This window comes from Saccopteryx leptura, chromosome 3 (genome assembly GCF_036850995.1).
Source record: "Saccopteryx leptura isolate mSacLep1 chromosome 3, mSacLep1_pri_phased_curated, whole genome shotgun sequence".
NCBI classification, from domain to species: domain Eukaryota; kingdom Metazoa; phylum Chordata; class Mammalia; order Chiroptera; family Emballonuridae; genus Saccopteryx; species Saccopteryx leptura.
The window spans coordinates 78,437,692-78,461,718 of NC_089505.1; the positions used below are offsets into that span (position 1 = coordinate 78,437,692).

Sequence of the window (24,027 nt, forward strand, 5' to 3'; positions counted from 1 at the left end):
CAAAAAGGAATCCTCAGAGCTTAGGAGAGAGACAGGCAAAGGTGAGTGGGGAGGCACCGACATTCCCAGAAAGGAGAGCGCCCGGGATGCATTAGTGAGAGTGGGGATCAGGGATGGTCAGGGAGGTGACAGGGTGTTGTGTTGCTCTGTATGGTCAAGGTCGTGACTTTAGTATTTATGTTTTGTTTTATGTAATTTACTCTTTCAGCTCTTTTTTTTTTTTTTCTTTTTTTTTTTTTAATTTATTCATTTTTAGAGAGGAGAGAGAGAGGGAGATAGAGAGACCGAGAGGGAGAGAGAGGAGAGAGAGACAGAGAGAAGGGGGGAGGAGCTGGAAGCATCAACTCCCATATGTGCCTTGACCAGGCAAGCCCAGGGTTTCGAACCGGCGACCTCAGCATTTCCAGGTCGACACTTTATCCACTGCGCCACCACAGGTCAGGCTTTTTTTTTTTTTTTCTTTAAAAGACAGAGAGTCAGAGAGAGGGATAGATAAGGACAGACAAACAGGAACGGAGAGATGAGAAGCATCAATCAGTTTTTCGTTGCGTGTTGCAACACTTTAGTTGCTCATTGATTGCTTTCTCATATGTGCCTTGACCGCGGGCCTTCAGCAGAACTATTGATAGTGCCCCTTGCTCGAGCCAGCGACCTTGGGCCCAAGCTGGTGAGCTTTTCCTCAAACCAGATGAGCCTGCGCCCAAGCTGGTGACCTCGGGGTCTCAAACCTGGGTCCAATGCTCTATCCACTGCGCCACTGCCTGGTAAGGCTCTTTCAGCTCTTATATTTATATTTAGGTCTTTGATCTATTTTGAATTACTTTAAAATACCTCTGGCTTTGTTCTTTTTTTTCTCAGGATTGCTTTTGCTTTTTGGGTTTTTTTTTAAGGGTACATACAAACTTGGTGATATTTTTGGTTCATTTCTTTAAAAAATGACTTGGGATGTTGATGGGTATTGCATTGTTTGTTTATAGCTTTGGGTAATATGGCCATTTTAACTATGTTGACACTTCCAATCCACAAACATGGGATATTTTTTCATTTTATTTTGTCCTTTTTAATTTCTTTAATAATGCTTTTTAGTTTTTTATAGATACTTTACATCATTTATTAAGTTTATTCCAAAGTATTTTATTTTATTTTTAACTGCTATTGTAAAGGGAATTTTTTTTTTAGTTCATTTCCTTGAGTTTCTCTGTTGGCATATATGAAAGGAATACATTTTTGGATGTTGATTTTGTATCCTGCGACTTTACTGCATTGGTGTTTAGTTTTTAATTTATTTTAGTTGAATTTTTGGAGTTTTCCTTCTTTCTTTCTTTTTCCTGCAGTGAGAGGAGGTGAGGGTAGACAGAATCCCACATGCATTCAACAGGGATCCATCCAGCAAGACCACTAGGGGCGATGCTCTGCCATCTGGGGTCCTTACTTTGTTGCTCCTGGAGAAATATTTTAGCACCTGAGGCGGAGACCATGGAGCCATCCTCAGTGCCTAGTGCCAACACACTGCAATTGAGCCATGGCTGCAGGAGGCGAAGAGGCGCAACTGAGAGGGGGTAGGGTGGATAAGCAGATGGGTGCTTCTCCTGTGTGCCCGGACAGAAAATTGAACCCTGGACTTCCATAGGCTGAGTAGATGCTCTACTACTGAGACAGCTGGCCAGGGCATTGAGTGTCCTATGTACAGGATTATATCGTCTGGAAAAATGATACCATTAATTCTTTTTCGATATGAATGCCTTTTATTTCTTTCTCTTGCCTGATACTCTGGCTAAAATTTCCAGCACTATGTTGAATATTAGTGAAGAGACTGGCACCCTTGATTTGTTCCTAATTTTAGTGTAAAAGCTTTCAGTTTTTCTTCATTTAATATTATATTAGTTGATGATTTGTCATATGTGGCAGTTATGTTGAGGTACTTTAATTCCAATTTTATTGAGTGTTTAAAACATATAAAGGGATGTTGTATCTTACTGAATGGCATTTCTGTATCTATTGATAGGATTGTATGAGTTTTCTTCCTTTTGTTGATATGTGTTATGTTAAATGACTTACATATATTGAACCATCTTTGTGCACCTGGAATAAATTCCACTCAATAATGATGTATATTATTTCTTTCATCTGTTGTATTCTAATTGTTAGTATTTTTTTAGGATTTTTTCATCATATTCATTAGATATACTGGTCCATTGTTTTCTGTTTATTTTTGTAGTAACCTTGCCAGGTTTTGGTAACATGATATTGTTGATCATATAAAATGTGTTAAGAAGTTCTGCTTGTTCTCTTTGGAAGAGTTTGAGATTCACAGGAACTGAATCTTTGAATGTTAGGTAGAATTTGCTAGTATAGTCATCTGGTCCTGGACATTTATTTTTAGGGAGGATGTTTCTTTGGGGGGGAATGAAGACAGAGAGAGGGACAGATAAAGACATTCAGGAGGGAAGAGAAATAAGCATCAATTCTTTGTTGTGGCTTCTTAGTTGTTCATGAATTGCTTTCTCACGTGTGCCTTGACCAGGGAGCTACAAGAGACTGAGTGACCCCTTGCTCAAGCCAGTGACGTTGGGTTCAAGCTGGTAGCCATGCTCATTCCAGTTGCCCCTGTGCTCAAGGTAGCAGCCTCAGAGTTTTGAACCTGGGCCTTCAGCGTTGCAGTCCAGTGCTCTATCCACTGCGCCACCACCTGGTCAGGCCTCTTACTACTGTTTTTGCAGAATCCCTTAAATTTCTAATTATTATTTTTTGTATTTTTCCAAAGCCAGAAACAGGGAGGCAGTCAAACAGACTCCCACATGAACCCGACTGGGATCCACCTGGCACGCCCACCAGGGGGCGATGCTCTGCCCATCAGGGGCGTCACTCTGTTGCGACCAGAGCCACTCTAGCACCTGAGGCAGAGGCCACAGAGCCCTCCTCAGCGCCCGGGCCATCTTTGCTCCAATGGAGCCTTGGCTGCGGGAGGGAAAGAGAGAGGCAGAGAGGAAGGAGAGGGGGAGGGGTGGAGAAGCAGATGGGTGCTTCTTCTGTGTGCCCTGGCTGGGAATCAAACCCAGGACTCCTGCACGCCAGGCTGACACTCTAACACTGAGCCAACCAGCCAGGACCAGAATCCCTTAAATTTTTATTTATCAAATTGTCACTTTCTGGTGTGTGTCTGTGTGTGTGTCAGACAAGGAGAGAGCCAGAGGGGGACAGATAGACAGGAAGGGAGAGAGATGAGAAGCATCAATTCTTCCTTGCAGCCCCTTAGTTCATTGATTGATTTCTCATATGTGCCTTGACCAGGGGCTATAGCAGAGTGAGTGACCCCTTACTCAAGTTGGCGACCTCGGTATTTAGAACCTGAGTTCTGCACATCCCAGTCGGATGCTCTATTCACTGCACCAGCAGTGGTCAGGGTGTATGTACCTTTTGATCTTTGCTTTTATTTTTTCTTTAACCCAGGCATTTTTTAGAAGTAAAGTTTAATTTTCACATTTTTGTTGGTTTCTTTCATTTCTTTTTGCAGGTCAGTTCTCATTTCTCATTTAAAAAAAAAAATTTTTTTTAGAGGAGGGATAGAGTGAAAAGGGGGAAGCAGCAGGAAACACTAATGCCTTATATGCCTTGACCAGGAAAGCCTAGGTTTTGAACCGGCGACATCAGTGTTTCAGGTAAACGCTTTATCCACTGTGCGACCTCAGGTCAGGCTGAATTCTATTTTCAAGGCCTTATGGTCAGAGTATATACTTGGTATAATTTAAGTCTTGAATTTGTTGATATTAGTTTGAGATCCAACATACAGTTTATTCTTGAGAATGTTATATTCGTACTGGAGAAGAACGTATAATCTGGTATTTTGTGATGAAATGTCTTGTAAATGTTTATTATCTCCATTTCATCCAGTGTGTCATTTGAGGTCAATATTTCTTTATTGATTTTCTGTTTGGATGATCTATCTAAAGTTGTCAATTGTGTGTTGAGATCTCCCAAGAACGTCTGTGTTTTTCTGTGCTTCTATTTTTAGATCAGTTAGTAGATGTCATATGTATTCTGGTGTTTTCTGATTCGATGCACATAAATAATTTTTATGTCTTCTTTATACAGTGTCCCCTGTATCATTATGAAATATCCATCTGTGTGTATGGTTACTTTTCTTGGCTTGAAGTCAGCATTGTTAGATCTGAGTATGGCTACACTTGTTTTTGGTTTGTTTGTTTGTTTTTTATGTATTTTTCTTAGATAGTAAGTAAAAAGGCTGAGAGGACAGACTCTTGCATGCGTGTGAACGGGATTCACCTGGCAATTACACTATAGAATGATGCTTTGCTCATCTTGGGCCATTGCTTCATTGTAACTGCAGCCAGTTTAGTTCCTGAGGTGAGTCCATGCAGCCATCCTCAGCGCCCAGGCCAACTTCATTTTTTGGAGCCTTTGTTGTGGGAGGGGAAGAGAGAGATATATAGAGAGAAAGGAGACGGGTAGGAGTGGAGAAGCAGATGGTTGCATTTCTTGGGTGTAGGTCTGTTTGGGTTGAGGTAACTCAGCATTGTGTTTACTTTTGTTACATTCAAGGCTCTAACTCTTTTCATAGGCTTGGAAAGTTCTCATCCATTATTTGTTTGAATAGACTCTCCATCCCCTTCTCCCGCTTTTCTTTTTCTGATATACCCATTATTTTTATATTGCTTTCTTTTCTGTTTTTTGTTGTTGTTGTTGTTGTTGTTGTTAAAGACACAGAGAGAGACAGATAGGGACAAATATACAGAAAGGGAGAGAGATGAGAAGTATCAATTCTATGTTTTAGTTCCTTACTTCATTGATTGCTTTCCCATATGTGCCTTGATGAGGAGCTACGGCAGTGTGAGTGACCCCTTTCTCAAACCAGTAATTTTTGGGCTCAGCCAGTTAGTATGGTGCCATGTTTATGATCCCATCAATGCACACTCCAAGAAAAACCCATGCTCAAGCTGTTGACCATGGGCTTTCAATCCTGGGTCCTCTGCATCCCAGTCCAACTCTATCCACTGCACCACCACCTGGTCACACCTTATATTGGTCTTTCTGATGGAAGCAGTCAAATTCTTGTGGTGCTTTTATTTTTTATTATTTGTGAGTTTATTTTCTTTTCTCTCTGTAGTATCTCTGGTTGCCTGTTTTGGTGTTACTGAGTCTTTTTTTTCTCTGGCCTGTTTTATTATCTAAACTTGCTACCTTATTTTTCAGTTCATGTATTGAGTTTATCTATGGTTCTTTTTGAAAGTTTAAATCTCTTTAGTGAAGTACTTTTTTTCATTAATTTGTTTTTCTTCTCAATAAGTAGCCTATCAGTGTTTCCTCGCAACTTATATATATTGAGGTTTTGTTATAACTTCAGCTCTAAATTCTGTTTTTATGTCAAGGTTTCCATGTTACTGTGATCTCTTTATGGAGATATTTTACTCTTTCTTGTGTATTCATGGTATTTGATTTCTTCTGTCTTGATGACATTTGAGAGCGGTATTGTTAAGAACTCTAAAAAGAAACATCAACATATGAAAAATAAAAACAAAAGAATATCATGAATAATATAAAAATTTTATACATAATAAGAAAATGAAAAACTACAGAAAAGTAGGAAAAATACAAAAAGAAAAATAAAGAAAAAATTAAAATTAAACGTAGTAAGATTCAAATTTAAAAAACAAAGGAGGTGACGTCACGGAAATGGCGCCGTGAGCAGCGCGTCCGACAGATCTCCCCAAAATCACAACAAATTTATCAACTAGAAACAGGAAAATTTATCTTCGGAGCAAACTGAAAGCAATAGGACTGTTATCACTCGAATCTGAAAGACGAGGGTGTGGAGGAAGCTACCCCAGGGACGTTCACTCAAGCCGCGAGAAAGTGCGCCTGGGGTAAGTCATCCCGCACTCGGAAGCCGCTGCCGGCCGCTGCCGCCAGCCGCCGCGAACAGCGCCCGGGTCGGTTGCAGAACGAGCGGCGAGCAGCTGCTGGCGCGCTCCCGGTCTGGTTGCAGACCGAGCATTGCAGACCGAACACCGCTAACGTTCCCAGCGGCCCGCGCACGGGGAGCGGGAGAGGCCCCAGGGCGGTATTCCCTACTTGGGAGATTCTCTCCGCGGGCGGGGCACCTCACCCAGCCATTCAAGCTAACAATCAAGCGTTGGGGGAGGGGCGCGCGCAGGCAGCCTGAAATACCTTCGGGAGCACAGCTGCGACCCAATTACTAAAATTAACTTAACCCGTGAAATCTGCGCACCCTCGGTTCTAATTGATAAGATCTCTCTCAGTTCACCGACCCAAGACAAGAGGCTTGATATTTTTTGGTGCCTCTCGCTAAAGGGGCGGGGGCAACTTCTGATTGATAGAGCCTCCATATTCAGGGATAAACGCTAACAAGAAGGACTTGGCAGATAATAAGATCTATAGCACACTAGTCGCAAGCAGAGACTAGTCCCTTTTCTTACCGGCCAAAACAGGCTACAAAGTGTGGAAAGCCTGGGTTGAGAGGTCCAACGGAATGCTAGGCGCTGAACAATCACCTTGACAACAATTGACTCCCACCCCCGCCTGATTACACTGGAGGCCCTGACTGTCAGAGCCCTTCCCAGAGCCTTGCACTGAGTGGGGATAGAGTGGGGATTTCCCAGCTTTTTGAGCCTCTTACTCCCCAGACAGAAGCAGTGGCAGCCTTGTGGCTGGATCGCCAGGCTGCTGATTCGGGAAGGGGGGACTGGGAGAGAGAATCCACGAAGGCGAACTCTCTCGTCGGTAGACCCTGCAGACGCCGGCAGGCCTTGACTACCAGCAAGACTAAAGCCAATTGTGTGACATTGCCGTAGAACCCCATCAATTGCAAGTCCCTGCCTGGGTGTGGCGCAGGGGCAGGGCCTGGGGTGCAGAGTCGCCGACCGGGAAGAGGGAGAGAGGAGAAGGAGGAAGAGGTTGACATCTCAAAATCAGGAAAAATCCACAGACTTTGCAGCTTGTTCCACTGTTTTTTTTTTTTTGTTTGTTTGTTTTTTTGTTGTTGTTGTTGTTTGCTCCTTCTATCTTATTGCCTTTATTTCCTCCACCTCAGTCCTTCTATTCTCTGCCCATCTTATGCTTCCCTTTTCTTGAACTACACTACCCATAAGTGTTACATTTTATTTCTCTTCTTCATCCTCACCCTCCTTTGGGGTTATACTCCAGGACACTTAATTCTCACTCTCTCCTCTTTTGTTTTTTTTTTTTTGCCTTATTTTGTTTTTTTCTCTTCCTTTTTTATTTCTTCCTTCGTTTTTCTCTTTTTCTTATTTTTTCCTTTCTATTCGTTTTTTCTTTTCTCGTTTTACTTTCCTCCCATTTAATCCTCAATCACGAACAAATTAGTTAATTTGGGACTCAAGGTTTTTTTTGGCTTTGTTTTTCTTTTTCGGTTTTGTTTTTGTTTTTTTCTGGTTGGTTTGTTTTTGTGGCATTTTGGGTCCTCCCAACCCAAGGTCTCCATTGTATTTGGTCTTTGCTCCACTTAATACAACGTATTTTTACTTATTATTTTTATTTTTTCTTCTTGATTATTCCTTTTTTTGTCCTTTTTTCTGGTTCCCTCTTGTCCCTCTCATTATATCTCTTGGTTGACCGTCACCCGCAGGCAGATCAACTTATGCTTGTCTAAGATTTTCTTTTTTTTTTTTTATTTTTTTATTTATTTTTTTTTTGCCCCCTTGAACTCTACACCGCAAACCAGGCCCTCCATTATAGGCACGATATTTCCCTGAGGAGGGGAGAGGAGGGAAGGAGAACAAAGAAAAAAAAGGGGGGAAATAATAAATTATTACTGCTTTTTTTTTGTGGGGTGTTTTACCCTTTGTTTTTTGGGGTTTTTTTTGTTTTTGTTTTTGTTTTTTTTGTTTTTTTGTTTTTTTTGGTTTTTTGTTTTTTACTTTTTACTCTTTATTAATTCTAATTAGTGCTATCAACAAGACCACCCTCAGATGCCAATAAGAAAGAGGAAATCGAATATTATGGATACAAAAGAAAGAGAGGTAACACAAATAGATGTGGAAAAATCTATGGAGAAAAGACTTAACATATTGGAAGCCTTGGAGCTAAATGACAGAGAATTTAAAATAGAAATCTTAAAAATACTCAGAGATATACAAGAAAACACGGAAAGGCAATATAGGGAGATCAGAAAACAACTCAATGAACACAAAGAATATATTACCAAGGAAATTGAAACTATAAAAACAAATCAAACAGAAATGAAAAACTCAATTCACGAGCTGAAAAACGAGGTAACAAGCTTAGCTAGCAGAACAACCCAGATTGAAGATAGGATTAGTGAAATAGAAGACAAACAACTTGAGGCACAACAGAGAGAAGAAGAAAGAGACTCAAAAATAATAAAAAACGAGAAAGCCCTACAGGAATTATCTGACTCCATCAGAAAGAATAACATAAGAATAATAGGTATATCAGAGGGAGAAGAGAAAGAAAATGGAATGGAGAATATACTCAAACAAATAATAGACGAGAACTTCCCAAGCCTGTGGAAAGAACTAAAGCCTCAAATTCAAGAAGCAAACAGAACACCGAGTTTTCTTAACCCCAACAAACCCACTCCAAGGCACATCATAATAAAGATGACACAAACCAATGACAAAGAAAAAATTCTCAAGGCAGCCAGGGAAAAGAAGAGTACAACATATAAAGGAAGGCCTATTAGATTATCATCAGATTTCTCAGCAGAAACTCTACAAGCTAGAAGAGAGTGGACCCCAATATTTAAAGCCCTGAAAGAGAGGAACTTTCAGCCAAGAATACTATACCCATCAAAGCTATCCTTCAAGTATGAAGGAGATATAAAAACATTCACAAATACAGAAAAGATGAGAGAATTTATCACCAGAAAGCCCCCACTCCAGGAAATACTAAAGGGGGTTTTCCAACCAGATTCAAAGAACAAAAGAAAACAACACCACAAGTAACAGCTCCACCAAGAACACAATAAAACCAAACTTAAACTGTGACAACAAAGGAAAAAAAAGGGGGGAGAGAATGGAGATTAACAGTAGCAAAGGACGATGAAGTGCAGAAATACTTATAAGATAGGGTACTACAATGAATATGGTAGGTACCCTTTTCATTACTTAATGGTAACCACCCTAGAAAAAACCACCACAAAAACACATGACTTAAAAAAGGTAGCAACAGAGGAAAGAAGTATGGAACACGAACAAACAGAAACAAATGATAGAAAAACAAAAGAGAAGAATCAAACTAGATACAAAACTAACAGAAAGCAATTTATAAAATGGCAGTAGGGAACCCACAAGTGTCAATAATTACACTAAATGTAAATGGATTAAACTTACCAATAAAAAGACACAGAGTAGCAGAATGGATTAAAAAAGAAAATCCAACTATATGCTGCCTACAAGAAACACATCTAAGCAACAAGGATAAAAACAAATTCAAAGTGAAAGGCTGGAAAACAATACTCCAAGCAAACAACACCCAAAAAAAAGCAGGTGTAGCAATACTCATATCTGATAATGCTGACTACAAGACAGAAAAAGTACTCAAAGACAAAAATGGTCACTTCATAATGATTAAGGGGACACTGAATCAAGAAGACATAACAATCCTTAATATATATGCACCAAACCAAGGAGCACCAAAATATATAAGACAGCTACTTATTGACCTTAAAACAAAAACTAACAAAAATACAATCATACTTGGAGACCTCAATACTCCGCTGACGGCTCTAGATCGGTCATCCAAACAGAGAATCAATAAAGATATAGTGGCCTTGAATGAAATACTAGAACACCTGGATATGATAGACATCTACAGGACACTTCATCCCAAAGCGACAGAGTATACATTTTTCTCTAGTGTACATGGAACATTCTCAAGAATTGACCATATGTTGGGCCACAAAGACAATATCAGCAAATTTAGAAAAATTGAAATTGTACCAAGCATATTTTCTGATCATAAAGCCTTGAAACTAGAATTCAACTGTAAAAAAGAGGGGGAAAAATCCACAAAAATGTGGAAACTAAACAACATACTTCTAAAAAATGAATGGGTCAAAGAAGAAATAAGCGCAGAGATCAAAAGATACATACAGACAAATGAAAATGAAAATACGACATATCAGAATCTCTGGGATGCAGCAAAAGCAGTAATAAGAGGAAAGTTCATATCACTTCAGGCCTATATGAACAAACAAGAGAGAGCCGAAGTAAACCACTTAACTTCACACCTTAAGGAACTAGAAAAAGAAGAACAAAGACAACCCAAAACCAGCCGAAGAAAGGAGATAATAAAAATCAGAGCAGAAATAAATGAAATAGAGAACAGAAAAACTATAGAAAAAATCAATAAAACAAGGAGCTGGTTCTTTGAAAAGATCAACAAAATCAACAAACCCTTGGCAAGACTCACCAAGGAAAAAAGGCACAGGACTCAAATAAATAAAATCCAAAATGAAAGAGGAGAGATCACCACAGACATCATAGATATACAAAGAATTATTGTAGAATACTATGAAAAATTATATGCCACCAAATACAACAATCTAGAAGAAATGGATAAATTCCTAGAACAATACAACCTTCCTAGACTGAGTCATGAAGAAGCAGAAAGCCTAAACAGACCAATCAGCAGGGAGGAAATAGAAAAAACTATTAAAAACCTCCCCAAAAATAAAAGTCCAGGCCCAGACGGTTATACTAGTGAATTCTATCAAACATTCAAAGAAGACTTGGTTCCTATTCTACTCAAAGTCTTCCAAAAAATTGAAGAAGAAGCAATACTTCCAAACACATTTTATGAGGCCAACATAACCCTCATACCAAAACCTGGCAAGGATGGCACAAAGAAAGAAAACTACAGACCAATATCTCTAATGAATACAGATGCTAAAATTCTAAACAAAATACTGGCAAACCGAATACAACAACATATTAAAAAAATAATACATCATGATCAAGTGGGATTCATCCCAGAATCTCAAGGATGGTTCAACATACGCAAAACGGTTAACGTAATACACCATATCAACAAAACAAAGAACAAAAACCACATGATCTTATCAATAGATGCAGAAAAGGCTTTTGATAAAATACAACACAATTTTATGTTTAAGACTCTCGGCAAAATGGGTATAGAAGGAAAATATCTCAACATCATAAAGGCCATATATGATAAACCATCAGCCAACATCATTTTAAACGGCAAAAAACTGAGGACTTTCTACCTTAAATCAGGAACAAGACAGGGTTGTCCACTCTCTCCACTCTTATTTAACGTGGTGCTAGAAGTTCTGGCCAGAGCAATCAGACAAGACAAAGAAATAAAAGGCATCCATATTGGAAAAGAAGAAGTAAAGGTAACACTTTTTGCTGATGATATGATCCTATACATCGAAAACCCGAAGGACTCCACAAAAAGATTATTAGAAACAATAAACCAATACAGTAAGGTCGCAGGATACAAAATTAACATACAGAAGTCCATAGCCTTTCTCAATGCCAACAATGAAATATTAGAAAACGAACTCAAAAAAATAATCCCCTTCACGATTGCAACAAAAAAAATAAAATACCTAGGAATAAACATAACAAAGAATGTAAAGGACCTATATAATGAAAATTACAAAGCATTGTTAAGGGAAATCGAAAAAGATACAATGAGATGGAAAAATATTCCTTGTTCTTGGATAGGAAGAATAAATATAATCAAAATGGCCATATTACCCAAAGCAATATACAAATTTAATGCAATTCCCATCAAAATCCCTATGAGATTTTTTAAAGAAATGGAACAAAAAATCATCAGATTTATATGGAACTATAAAAAACCCCGAATAGCCAAAACAATCCTAAGGAAAAGAATGAAGCTGGGGGCATTACAATACCTGACTTTAAACTATATTATAGGGCCACAATAATCAAAACAGCATGGTATTGGCAGAAAAATAGACACTCAGACCAATGGAACAGAATAGAAAGCCCAGAAATAAAACCACATATATATGGTCAAATAATCTTTGATAAAGGGGCCAACAACACACAATGGAGAAAAGAAAGCCTCTTCAACAAATGGTGTTGGGAAAACTGGAAAGCCACATGCAAAAGAATGAAACTCGACTACAGCCTGTCCCCGTGTACTAAAATTAATTCAAAATGGATCAAAGACCTAAATATAAGACCTGAAACAATAAAGTACATAGAAGAAGACATAGGTACTAAACTCATGGACCTGGGTTTTAAAGAACATTTTATGAACTTGACTCCAATGGCAAGAGAAGTGAAGGCAAAGATAAATGAATGGGACTACATCAGAATAAAAAGTTTTTGCTCAGCAAGAGAAACTGATATCAAAATAAACAGACAGCCAACTAAATGGGAAATGATATTTTCAAACAGCAGCTCAGATAAGGGCCTAATTTCCAAAATTTACAAAGAACTCATAAAACTCAACAACAAACAAACAAACAATCCAATAAAAAAATGGGAAGAAGACATGAATAGACACTTCTCCCAGGAAGAGATACAAATGGCCAACAGATATATGAAAAAATGCTCAGCTTCATTAGTTATTAGGGAAATGCAAATCAAAACTACAATGAGATACCACCTCACCCCTGTTAGATTAGCTATGATCAACAAGACGGGTAATAGCAAATGTTGGAGAGGCTGTGGAGAAAAAGGAACCCTCATTCACTGTTGGTGGGACTGTAAAGTAGTACAACCATTATGGAGGAAAGTATGGTGGTTCCTCAAAAAACTGCAAATAGAACTACCTTATGACCCAGCAATCCCTCTACTGGGTATATACCCCAAAACCTCAGAAACATTGATACGTGAAGACACATGTAGCCCCATGTTCATTGCAGCACTGTTCACAGTGGCCAAGACATGGAAACAACCAAAAAGCCCTTCAATAGAAGACTGGATAAAGAAGATGTGGCACATATACACTATGGAATACTACTCAGCCATAAGAAACGATGACATCAGATCATTTACAGCAAAATGGTGGGATCTTGATAACATTATAAGGAGTGAAATAAGTAAATCAGAAAAAAACAAGAACTACATGATTCCATACATTGATGGAACATAAAAATGAGACTAAGAGACATGGACAAGAGTGTGGTGGTTACCAGGGGTGGGGGGAGGGGGGACAGGGGGAGGGTTGGGGGGAGGGGGAGGGGCACAGAGAACTAGATGGAGGGTGGCGAAGGACAATCTGACTTTGGGCGAGGGGTATGCAACATAGTTTAATGACAAGATAACCTGGACATGTTTTCTTTGAATATATGTACCCTGATTTATTAATGTCATCCCATTACCATTAATAAAAATTTATTTAAAAAAAAAAAAAAAAAAAAAAACAAAGGAAAAAGAAAAATAATTCAAATAAATAAAATGAGGAAAAGAAATAATAGGAAATGTTTTTTTCAGGTTTGTGAGGTTACTGTTTCTTTACAGTAGGTGTTGCAGTCCTGAAAGTTTTAGCTCTCAGATTTTAGGAAAGAACTCAGTGACCTTCCTGTTAATGATGCAGGCCGGGCTGCAGTCAGTGGTGGGTGGTGTGTAGTGAGGGTTTTACAGCTTCAGCTTTATACCTTTACAGCTCTGTGGCTTTAAGGTTTTAGTAGTGGAGATTTCAGGTCTCTGGGAGCTCCTCCCCATGACTCAAAAACCAGGGGACCTGATGTGGAGTAGCTCTATTTCTCAGGGGAGAGAGTGGCTCTGGAGAGCTAGCTGTGGGGTCTGTGACTGCCACTCTTCCTACCCGCGAGGTGAGTGAGTTGGCATCTGGGAGGGTGGGACGCTGCACTTTGTCTCGGTGCAGAGAGTAGCTGCAGGCAGACCACGGGAAGTGTGGCCGGGACCCTGAGCTAAGCCTGCCTCCTCTCCCCTCTTTAGTTCAGCACCTTCTCCTCTGCTTCTCAGCCTCTCCGCTTCTCCCATCTGAAGGAGGCTCAGGGACTGTGGACTTGACTTTTCATTTCTTGGTAAACAAGATCCAGGCAGCATGGCCCTTCCTCCTTCCCACAGAGCAGAAGAGAAAAAGAAAGAAAAACCTGGTCAGGCTGGTTTCTTTCCCCTTCAGAGCTGACTGAGTGTGTTTTATCTTTCGCCCTTTCATCTGCTTCACCTTCAGTCCATTCAGTGTGGGGATCCTTCAGGTGCTCTGTGATCCAGCTGGGATTTCTGCACTGTGTTGTAATTGTGCAATTTGTTGAAATTTCAAAGGGAGAGATCAAGGGCATCTCTCATGCCGCCATTACTCTGTAATGACTTTCAAGTACTAGAAATATCTCCTTTGTAAGGTCAACCTGGGAGGGCAACTGTGTCCAACATCCTTATGAGGATGGGTCAGAGGCTCGGGCATCAATAAGAAGGGAAAGTAGGCTGTAGTTTCATGTGGCTGCAGTGTCACCTCTGAGGGACAGGATTAAGGAAATGAACCTTCTACGGCTCAGAATAGCTGAGGAAGTTCTGACAGAGAAGATCAGCTAGAAGAGACCTGCTCACTAGATTGCTGAGAACGTCTTTATTTTTTTATTTTTTATTTTTTTAGAGAGGAGAGAAAGAGACAGACAGAGAGAGAGAGAGAGGAGAGACAGAGAAAGAGAAGGGGGAGAGGAGCTGGAAGAATCAACTCCCATATGTGCCTTGACCAGGCAAGCCCAGGGTTTTGAACCGGCGACCTCACCATTTCTAGGTCGATGCTTTATCCACTGCGCCACCACAAGTCAGGCTGAGAATGTCTTTATTTTAAGAGTGTTAAAGAACAGATCATGGAGGGTACATGTGGATGGACATTTTCAAAAATTACTATTTTTTGACCATTTTCAGATAATTTTCTTACTCATATTGTGTGTCTACAGTGTCACAGCAGAGCTCTTCACGGATGTGTATCAAAATTTTCAGACAGGCCTGACCTGTGGTGACGCAGTGGATAAGGCATCGAACTGGAATGCTGAGGTCGCCAGTTAAAAACCCTGCACTTGTCTGGTCAAGGCACATATGGGAGTTGATGCTTCCTGCTCCTCCCCCATTTCTGTCTCTCTCTCTCTCTCTTTCTAAGTCTCTTCTCTAAAATGAATAAATAAATAAAAATAAAATTTTTTCAATGAAGTTAAAAGAAAAAAATTGCTTTAAATTCTTTTCTATTATTGTTATGTTTTACTTGCTGTTGTTTTTTATTAAAAATGAGTATCACCTGACCCAGTGGTGGCTCAGTGGATAGAGGGTTGAACTAGGACACAGAGGACCCAGGTGTTAAATCATAGACTTGACCCCATGGTCTCTTGCTTAAACACAGAGTTCTCTGGCTTGAAGCCCAAAATTGCTGTCTTGCCCCAAGGTGTAAGCAAGGGGGTTACTAGATCTGCTGTAATTCCCCCCACCCTCATCAGCTCACATATGGCAAAGCAATCAATGAACAACTAAGGAGACACAACTAAGAACTGATGTTTCTCATCTCTCTCTTTTCCTGATTGTCCCTCTTCCTGTCTGTCTCTGTCACAAAAAAAGCATAAACGCCAGTATGTGCCTTAAATAGGAAAGTCCAGGATTTTGAACCGGCAACCTCAGTATTCCAGCTTGATGCTTTTTCCTCTGCACCACCACAGGTTGAGCTCTATCACTTTCAAATTGTACCTAGTTGTCCTGTAATGTCTGTGTTTATAACATGTTAACATTATTTGAGCTATATATTCTTCTTGCTTAAGAAGTATTTTTTTATCAGTTTATAGAAACATTTATAGATGTTTATGAAATTTCTTATGACTATGGGCCGGTGTTTGTATTGTGTTTTTTGTTGGTTTTTTTTTAAAAAAATTGTAGATTATTTTTGAAGTAAAATTCAAGGTCTACCCTTCACTGAATGTTTGCTTCAAAGAGGAGTCACACAGCAAACTAAGCTATATCTGGTTATAACATTATTATGTATTGTAAATTTTTGGTTGCTATGAATCATATTCCTTGAGAACAAGAAATTCCATTAAAATTTTAGCTCACAGTCATGTATGCATTTTCCCTTGTGTTTTCTCTGTGCTATTCAGGAGTATGGCAGGTGGACTGGAGACAGTGGTGTCTGTTGAATGTCTGCTTTCTTGCAGTAGTTATTAACTTTAAAAATAAGCATTGGTGATATCGCAGAAGCACACCTTATAATTGTTTTATTTTTCCTCCCTTAAGTGAGAAGCGGGGAGGCAGAAAGACACTACTGCATGCGTCCCCACCGGGATCCCTCCTCTTTGGAAGCCCACTACTGGTGCTCTGCCCATCTCAGGCTGTTGCTCTGCAGTCCAGCTATTTTAGTATCAAGCTATTGTAGCGCCCGAGGTGATGCCATGGAACCATCCTCAGTGCCTGAGGCCACCTTGCTCCAATAAAGCCGTGGCTGCAGGAGGGGAAGAGAAAGATAAAATGAAGGGAGAAGGTAAGGGGTGAAGGAGCAGATGGTTGCTTAGCCTGTGTGCCCTGACCAGGAATCGAACCCAGGATTTTCACACATCGTGCGGATGCTTTACCACTGAGCCAACTGGCGAAGGCCATAAACAAAGCTTATAATTCTTTGCCAAATATGAGGCAGTCTCAACTTTTTAAATTCTTGATCCTAGAAGTCGTTACATTTAAAAAGATTCCGTATAGTTTTCCTTTTAAATATATTGTGTCAAGTTTCAATTCTGAGCCCTGCATCTCTTCTCCAGTCTATCATATGTTGAAATGATATTGGTATTTAGTAAAGTATATATTTAGTAAAGTATATTTACTAAATGCCATTGGTATTTAGTAAAGTATATTGGACTATTTCATTGTGCACTTGGTAAGGATGTCTGATCTTAGCAGTCAGCGCCTTGTGTCTTGAGTTCATCAAATGTTCAGCAGCTTTTTCTTTTTGTGTGATTTGTTGAATTAGTAACTGAAAGGGTGAAACTGCCCTCATAGTATCCGGAAGTGTGATTGTGCTGGGTCTGATCTCCATCAGCCATGCTGCTGAAAACAGCTCTGAGGGAGCAGTGCAGTCACCACAGGGACCTAGATAAAGATGCCATATCCTGGGCCCCACTGCAGACATGCAGAACCACAACTTCAAGTGGAGCCCTCATCCCCAAGGGATCTGCATGCTTCTTGAAGCTAAACCATTTCCCTCTGGGATCCTATTAGATGGCTTGATTTTTAAGAAAGGACATCACAAGTGCCATCCCCCTCAAACTTGGAGAGCTGCTCTGGGTGGAGCAGCATACTTGTTTTGTTTAGTTTTTTATTTTTTCAATTTAGAGAGTAGCAAGGGAGAGAGAAAGAGAAAAGGAAGGGAGGAACAGGAAGCATCAACTTCCACGTGTCTTGATCAGGCAAAGCCGAGGGTTTTGAACCAGCAACCTCAGTGTTGCAGATCTACACTTTATCCACTGCGCCGCCACCGCAGGTCAGGTAGCATTATTGTTTTCATGAGCTGCTCCAGGTGATTCCAGGGTGAGAGCCCAGGGATTAGCACAGTGTTTCCCAACGTGGGGCCCACGCCCCACAGGGGGGCAATTCGATAGTTAAGGGGGGCAATTTGAAAATGGACTCGACACGACTTTAACTCTTTCGCCCCGGGCCATTTAAATGCAATGCTAGATATCGGTGCCAAATGTAACAAAAAATGCAATTCTTAAATAATTGCGGTAAATAATTATTAAGTATAATTTCGTTTGACGAGACCAAAATATCAACTGGGTGATTGGCGCCGTCAAGTAAACTTCATCCTGGGTTCACCCCGGAGCGTGCCGTCTGCCGCGGGGAACCCCGGACGTTTTAAAAACTTGCTAAATAACGCAGTTATTCTCACCTAATTGGCCCATCGCAACTTCTGTAGTGTTTCACATCATTCAGTTGGTGTTAATTTGAAATAAGTGTCAGTCAAAACTGTTGTAAAAGCTCGTTGATTTAATAAATATACATATATATATTGTATAGATATAATTGGTAAGTATTTGATTTTATTTTTATCAATATTAAACTCTTTATTAAGTACTTCTTGCATCGGGGCTAGAAAGCACTAATATTTTATAAATATTATTGGGGCTATAATAGTGCATGCACGACAATTTTAATTTTAGAAGCATAACTTTCCAGAAAATTTTGTCAAGTGGAAAAAATATAGATACCTTTTGATTTGCGGTGGTAGTGTAGTAAATGTGTTATATACATTTAAATAAATATGAATTTTTAGTATACATTTACTCTGTGTCACATTGAATATATTTTAACACATATTTTAATATTAGTTTTTAATTGATCTTATTTTTGTTTCTTATAGCCCATAGTAAAATGAGTGGTGCAAGCAAGAAAAAAAATCGTCAATATTCGGAGGAATATTTAAAATTTGGGTTCATACCCGCTGTTCACGATGAGCGGATTCCTTTTTGTCTTTTATGCCAGCAATGCTTGACCAACGAATCAATGAAACGAGGTCGTCTTGAGGCACATTTGAAGGCGAAACATAGTGCTCATATTAATTCAGATTTGAGTTACTTTAAAACTTTAAAGAAAAGTTTTGAAAAAAGAACATTAAAGTCTCTATTTACTGCTCATACTTCAACTAATAATCGTATTCTTGAGGCTAGTTATCAAATTTCTTTATTCATCGCTAAAACTGAAGAAAATTACACTATAGGAGAGAATTTAATAAAACCGTCAATATCAGCATTTCTTAAAACAGTTCTTGAAAAAGATGACAAAGATGTAAAAGCTATGCCACTCAGTAACAATTCTGTTAGCAGAAGAATAGATGAAATGAGTGAGGATATTAAAAAACAACTTATTGAAAAGCTGAAAACAAGAAAATTCTCCTTGCAAATGGATGAATCAACTTTGAGAGACAGTGAGGCAGTATTGATAACTTACGTAAGATATATTGATAAAGGACATTTTGCTGAAGAAATGTTCTGTAAAAGATTAGAAAGCACCACTACCTCCAAAGATATATAAAATAAGCTAAAAAACTACTTAGGTGTCAATGATATACCAATGAAAAATATAACATCTTGTGCTGCAGATGGTGCTCCCAATATGATGGGCAAGAAAAATGGCTGCTTAAAATTGATGAAAGATGCGAATCCAGAAATGATTCTTGTGCGTTGTGTTATTCATAGGGAAAACTTGGTAGCTAAAAACATCTCGCCTGTTCTGAATGAAGTATTACATACAGTAATAAAGTGTGTTAATGCTATTAAAGCTAGTGCCAAATGTGAGCGTCTTTTCAAGCTATTTTGTGAAGAACAAAATGAAGACCATGTGAGACTTTTACTTCATACTGAAGTCAGATGGCTATCTAAAGGAAACTGTTTGAAAAGATTTATGGAACTGTTTGATACTCTTAGTGATTTTTTAAGCGACAAACCTGAAATGAAGTATCTGTTAACAATAGATGGTAAAGCATTTGTGAGTTATTTAGCCGATATCTTTGAAAAACTAAATATATTAAATAAGCAACTTCAAGGAACAAATAAAACTCTTGTTGATGCAAAAGCAAAGATATTTGGTTTCATTACCAATATTGAGTTATGTCAGAAACATATTAACAACCAAAACTTTAAACAGTTTCATTGGCTCCAAAAATGTGAAGTAACTGATACCGCTTTACTTGTTATTGTCAATCATTTGAATATTCTATCGGCTGATTTAAAAGAAAGATTTTCTGATTTAAAACAAATTGATTTCCCAACATGGATGATGCAGCCAATGTTAGTATATTTGTCTGATATATCAAATATGCAGTTTCAAGAAGAACTCGCAGAATTGCAAAATGATGAGTCAGTTAAAGCTTTATTTAATATCAAAGGAGCGATGGCATGGCTTTGTGAGGAAACAGAAATCAAATACCCAAATTCAACCAAATGTGCAAGAAAACTATTGCTACCATTTCCATCTTCATTTTTAGCTGAATGTGGATTTAGTGCTGTAAATGATTTACTGGTAAAAAAAAGAAATCGGCTGGATGTAACACAACGTGGAGACTTGAGACTAAAGCTAACCAAATTGGAACCTAATATAAAATCTCTGTGCAGCAAGCATCAAGCACAAGGATCACACTAAATTAAAATAATAAATTAATATAGAAAAATCTGTATTAATATTATTTGGAATTTAAATTTCTCTTTTTCATTATATGTTTTGAAATTTTACTTACTGTGTTTTGTTAACAATTTCATAGTGATTTCTTCCTAGAACCTATCATTTATGTTTATTAAGTGAACAAAATCAATTTTTTAATGTTAAAAATTATGTATGTTACATAGGGGGGGACATAAAAATTTTAGAAAAGTTAAGGTGGGACATGGCACAAAAAAGGTTGGGAAACACTGTGCTAGAATGTTTATTTTTGGTAAGAAATGAGTTACAGTCTTACAATCCTTTTAAATTTAGAACAACGTTTGTTCCTTAAAGTAAGTTTACTTCAGGCAAAAGCAATGATAAGGTTTTTTATTTGTTTTCTCGTTCATCTTTAGCACGGTGTACTTAATCTGGAATGTTTAAAGATTTTTTTTCAATATTTTACAATTTTCTAATGATTTCTTTATTTAGATATGAACATTTTTTTTGTCTGTGGCTGAGACAGAAAGAGTCAGAGAGAGGGACAGATAAGAACAGACAGACAGGAAGGGAGAGAGATAAAAAACATCAATTCTTTGTTGAGACTCTTTAGTTGTTCATTGATTGATTTCTCATATGTGCCTTGACTGGAGGGCTACAGCAGACCAAGTGATCCCTTGTTCAAGCCAGCGACCTTGGGCTTAGGCTGGTGAGCCTTGTTCAAACCAGATGAGCCCACACTGAAGCTGGCAAACTCGGGGTCTCAAACCTGGGTCCTCCACATCCCAGCCCAACACGATATTCTCTGCGCCACCACCTGGTCAGGCAGAAATGAACATTTTTTTTTCTTTCTTTTTCTATGAGGTGCATTACAGCCTATATATTTTGTGTAAGAGTAGTTGAAATATATTAAACCTGAAAAATATTTTCTATGTCATTTAAATGTTACTGTATTACAATTATGCTTTACAGTTATTTATTTTTACTTTTCTGAAGTTGGAAACGGGAAGGCAGTCAGACAGACTCCCGCATGCGCCCGACTGGGATCCACCCGGCATGCCCACCAGGGGGCAATGCTCTGCCCATCTGGGGCGTCACTCTGTTGCAACCAGAGCCATTCTAGCGCCTGAGGCAGAGGCCATGGAGCCATCCTCAGCACCCGGGCCAACTTTGCTCCAGTGGAGCTTTGGCTGCAGGAGGGGAAGAGAGAGACTGAGAGGAAGGAGAAGGGGAGGGGTGGAGAAGCAGATGGGTGCTTCTCCTGTGTGCCCTGGCCGGGAATTGAACCCGGGACTTCTGCACGCCAGGCTGACTCTCTACCACTGAGCCAACCGGCCAGGGCTTTTACAGTTATTTTTGAATGATTTGACTGCGTTGTTTAAGAAATCTTTTTGCTGTATATTATCTGTCATAATGCAAACTATTTGCTGTTTTAGGGTACACTTATAAATTTAAGTATAAAGAATGAATTTATATGTGAAACTTTTATATAATTAGAATTCTGTGTATAAATTTACTATTCTTGTTTTGCATTTTTTATTCAGTAGAATTTTTAATTAGTTGCAGCTATATAGCATAATGGTTAGATCTTTATATATTTTACAGAGTCTGAAAGTATTACCCATGATATTTCCAGGACCCAACATAGTTAATACAGTATTGTTTATTATGGTCTCCATGCTGCACTTTACATCCCATGACCATTCTGTAACTACCAATGTGTCCTCTATTGCAGGGGTCTCAAACTCGCGGCCCATGGGCCGCATGCGGCCTGCCAAACAATTTTGTGCAGCCCACAGACTAATCCACGAAGTCCAAAATATTTTGGATAAAATTAAGTAAGCCTAGGGGCCTACTTGTATTTTTCATTTCTCTAGCATCCTAGCTAGATATTAGCTTAGTTAACAGCAGTTGTGATGCGAACTACAGTTTCTGGTCGTTTTGTGACACTGAGTAAACTGCATGTACGATTGTGCTTGTTGTACTGATTTTTTTTTGTTTTCAACTGCAGTGAGAAAAGTGTTGCGTAACAGTTGCCTTTTGTAGACCTAGTGCGGCCCGCCGAATGGCTGTGATCTTGCTCTGCGGCCCACATGCTGAGTTGAGTTTGAGACCCCTGCTCTATTGATTCATTTTTTTTGACCCAGTCTCTCAAGTCCCCTCCCTTCTGGCAGCCATCACTCTGTTCTCTGTACCTGTGAGTCTGTTTGTGGTTTCTTTATTCATGTATGTAGTTTTTCTTTATATCTTTATTTTTATTTTTATATGTGAATATTTTTTGTAAGTGAGAGAAAGGGAGATATAGTGCAGACTCCTGTATGTGTCCCTAAAGGCATCAACCCAGCAACCCTAGTCTAGACCAGATGCACAAATCACTGAGCAAACTTCAGTGCCTGAGGGCAGCAATCAGACCTACTAAGCCATCATCATCACCCAGTGCCAATAGTCAAACCAGTCTGGCCCCTTGCTGCAAAAGGGGAAAGGAGAGAGAAGGGGAAGACTGAGGGCCGGGAAGCAGATGGTCACTGCTCATGTGTGTCCTCAATGGGGTTCAAGCCAAAAGCTTCTGCACACCAGGCTGACTATCTACTGAGCCTTCTGGCCAGCATTATATTGGTTTTTTATATTCCATATATAAATGACATCATATAGTACATGTCTGTATTTGCCTGAGTTATTTCACTTAGCACAATTCTTCCATATGTGTTTATGCTTTTGCAAATGCTATGATTTTATTCTTTATTAATACATTTATTTCTTCACATTTATCATTCACATTTTTATGTGTTTGGGTTTTTTTTTTTTGCTCTTTTTAACAATTCCCTTTTTTTGTGAGACAGGAAGTGAGAGAGATTATAAGCATCAATTCCTATTTGAGGCAGTTTTTAGTGATTAATTGATTGCTTATTATATGTGCCTTAACCAGAGGACTCTAGCTGAGCCAATGACCCCTTGCTCAAGCGAGCATCTTTGTGCTTAAGCCAGTGACCTTGGGCTCAAGTTAGCAACTATAGGATCATATAGATGATTCCATGTTCAATTTGGAGACCTTGTGCACAAGCTGATGAGCCAGAGTTCAGTCCTGGTGAGTTGGCTCTCAGAAAAGAGACCTCAAGGTTTTAGACCTGGGACCTCAGCATCTCAAAGTGACACTCCATTACACCACTACCAGTCAGTCTCTTTCTGTTTTTAATATAGGTTTTCAGTACTGCAGTTTTGTGTGTTTGATAAATTACTCTTTAGTAGTCAATACAGTGCTTTGCCCATGTACTGCCATTCTCCTAGCAATTGGTGTCATGCAGAACAGAAACAGGTCTCTCAAGAAGCAGCAAAGCAGCTGGTACATTGAGCACAGAGTACTGTCATCTCTGTCTCCTGAGAAGTAACAGTGAATTGGGAATTTTTCTTATAATATTGCCAATGTGTGCCAGGATGTTTGAGCAGCTACTGTCAGTAGTAAAAGCAACTATACATCCCTTTCTGATGTGACATGGTATGTCCATTAACCTTTGTTTCAAAACTGCAAACATTTATTTTGTCTCTTTCAGCTTTGCCATTAGAAGAGAGTCAGTCCTCAACTCTTACTATACATCAAAGAACTCAGGAGAGACACCATACAAATATAGAGAATGTGGCATGGCCTTTAGCCACTCTTTGACTCTTACTGACCATCAGAAAGTTCATACTAGAGAGGCATCTCATAAATGTTTAGAATGTGGCAAAACATTTATCCAAAAATTACAACTTATTGTACATCAAAGATTTCACACAGGAGAGAAACCATACAAATGTAGAAAATGTGGCAAAGCCTTTAGCTGTTCTTCAGTTCTTACTAGACATCAGAGAATTCACACAGGAGAGAAACAATACAAATGTAGAGAATGTAGCAAAGCCTTTAGCCAATCCTCAACTCTTAACTGTGCATGAAAGAACT

The 24,027-nt window shown here is 39.1% G+C and overlaps 2 protein-coding genes across 4 annotated transcripts in view; one reads left to right on the forward strand and one right to left on the reverse strand.

The window, feature by feature from the left end:
* The window catches only part of LOC136399334 (zinc finger protein 91-like), a 944,498-nt gene that overhangs the window by 804,017 nt on the left and 116,454 nt on the right, over nucleotides 1–24,027 (forward strand). The window lies entirely within an intron of this gene.
* Nucleotides 1–24,027, reverse strand: part of LOC136399336 (zinc finger protein 420-like) — a 318,259-nt gene that overhangs the window by 233,033 nt on the left and 61,199 nt on the right. Inside the window, exon 1 of one of the 3 annotated variants that reach the window (XM_066374403.1) lies at nucleotides 18,397–20,074. The exons of the other annotated variants lie outside the window; for them this stretch is intronic. The gene's annotated coding sequence lies outside the window, so the exon portion shown is untranslated. Of the gene's footprint in view, nucleotides 1–18,396; nucleotides 20,075–24,027 lie in introns of those variants that run through there. 3 annotated transcript variants of the gene reach the window in all.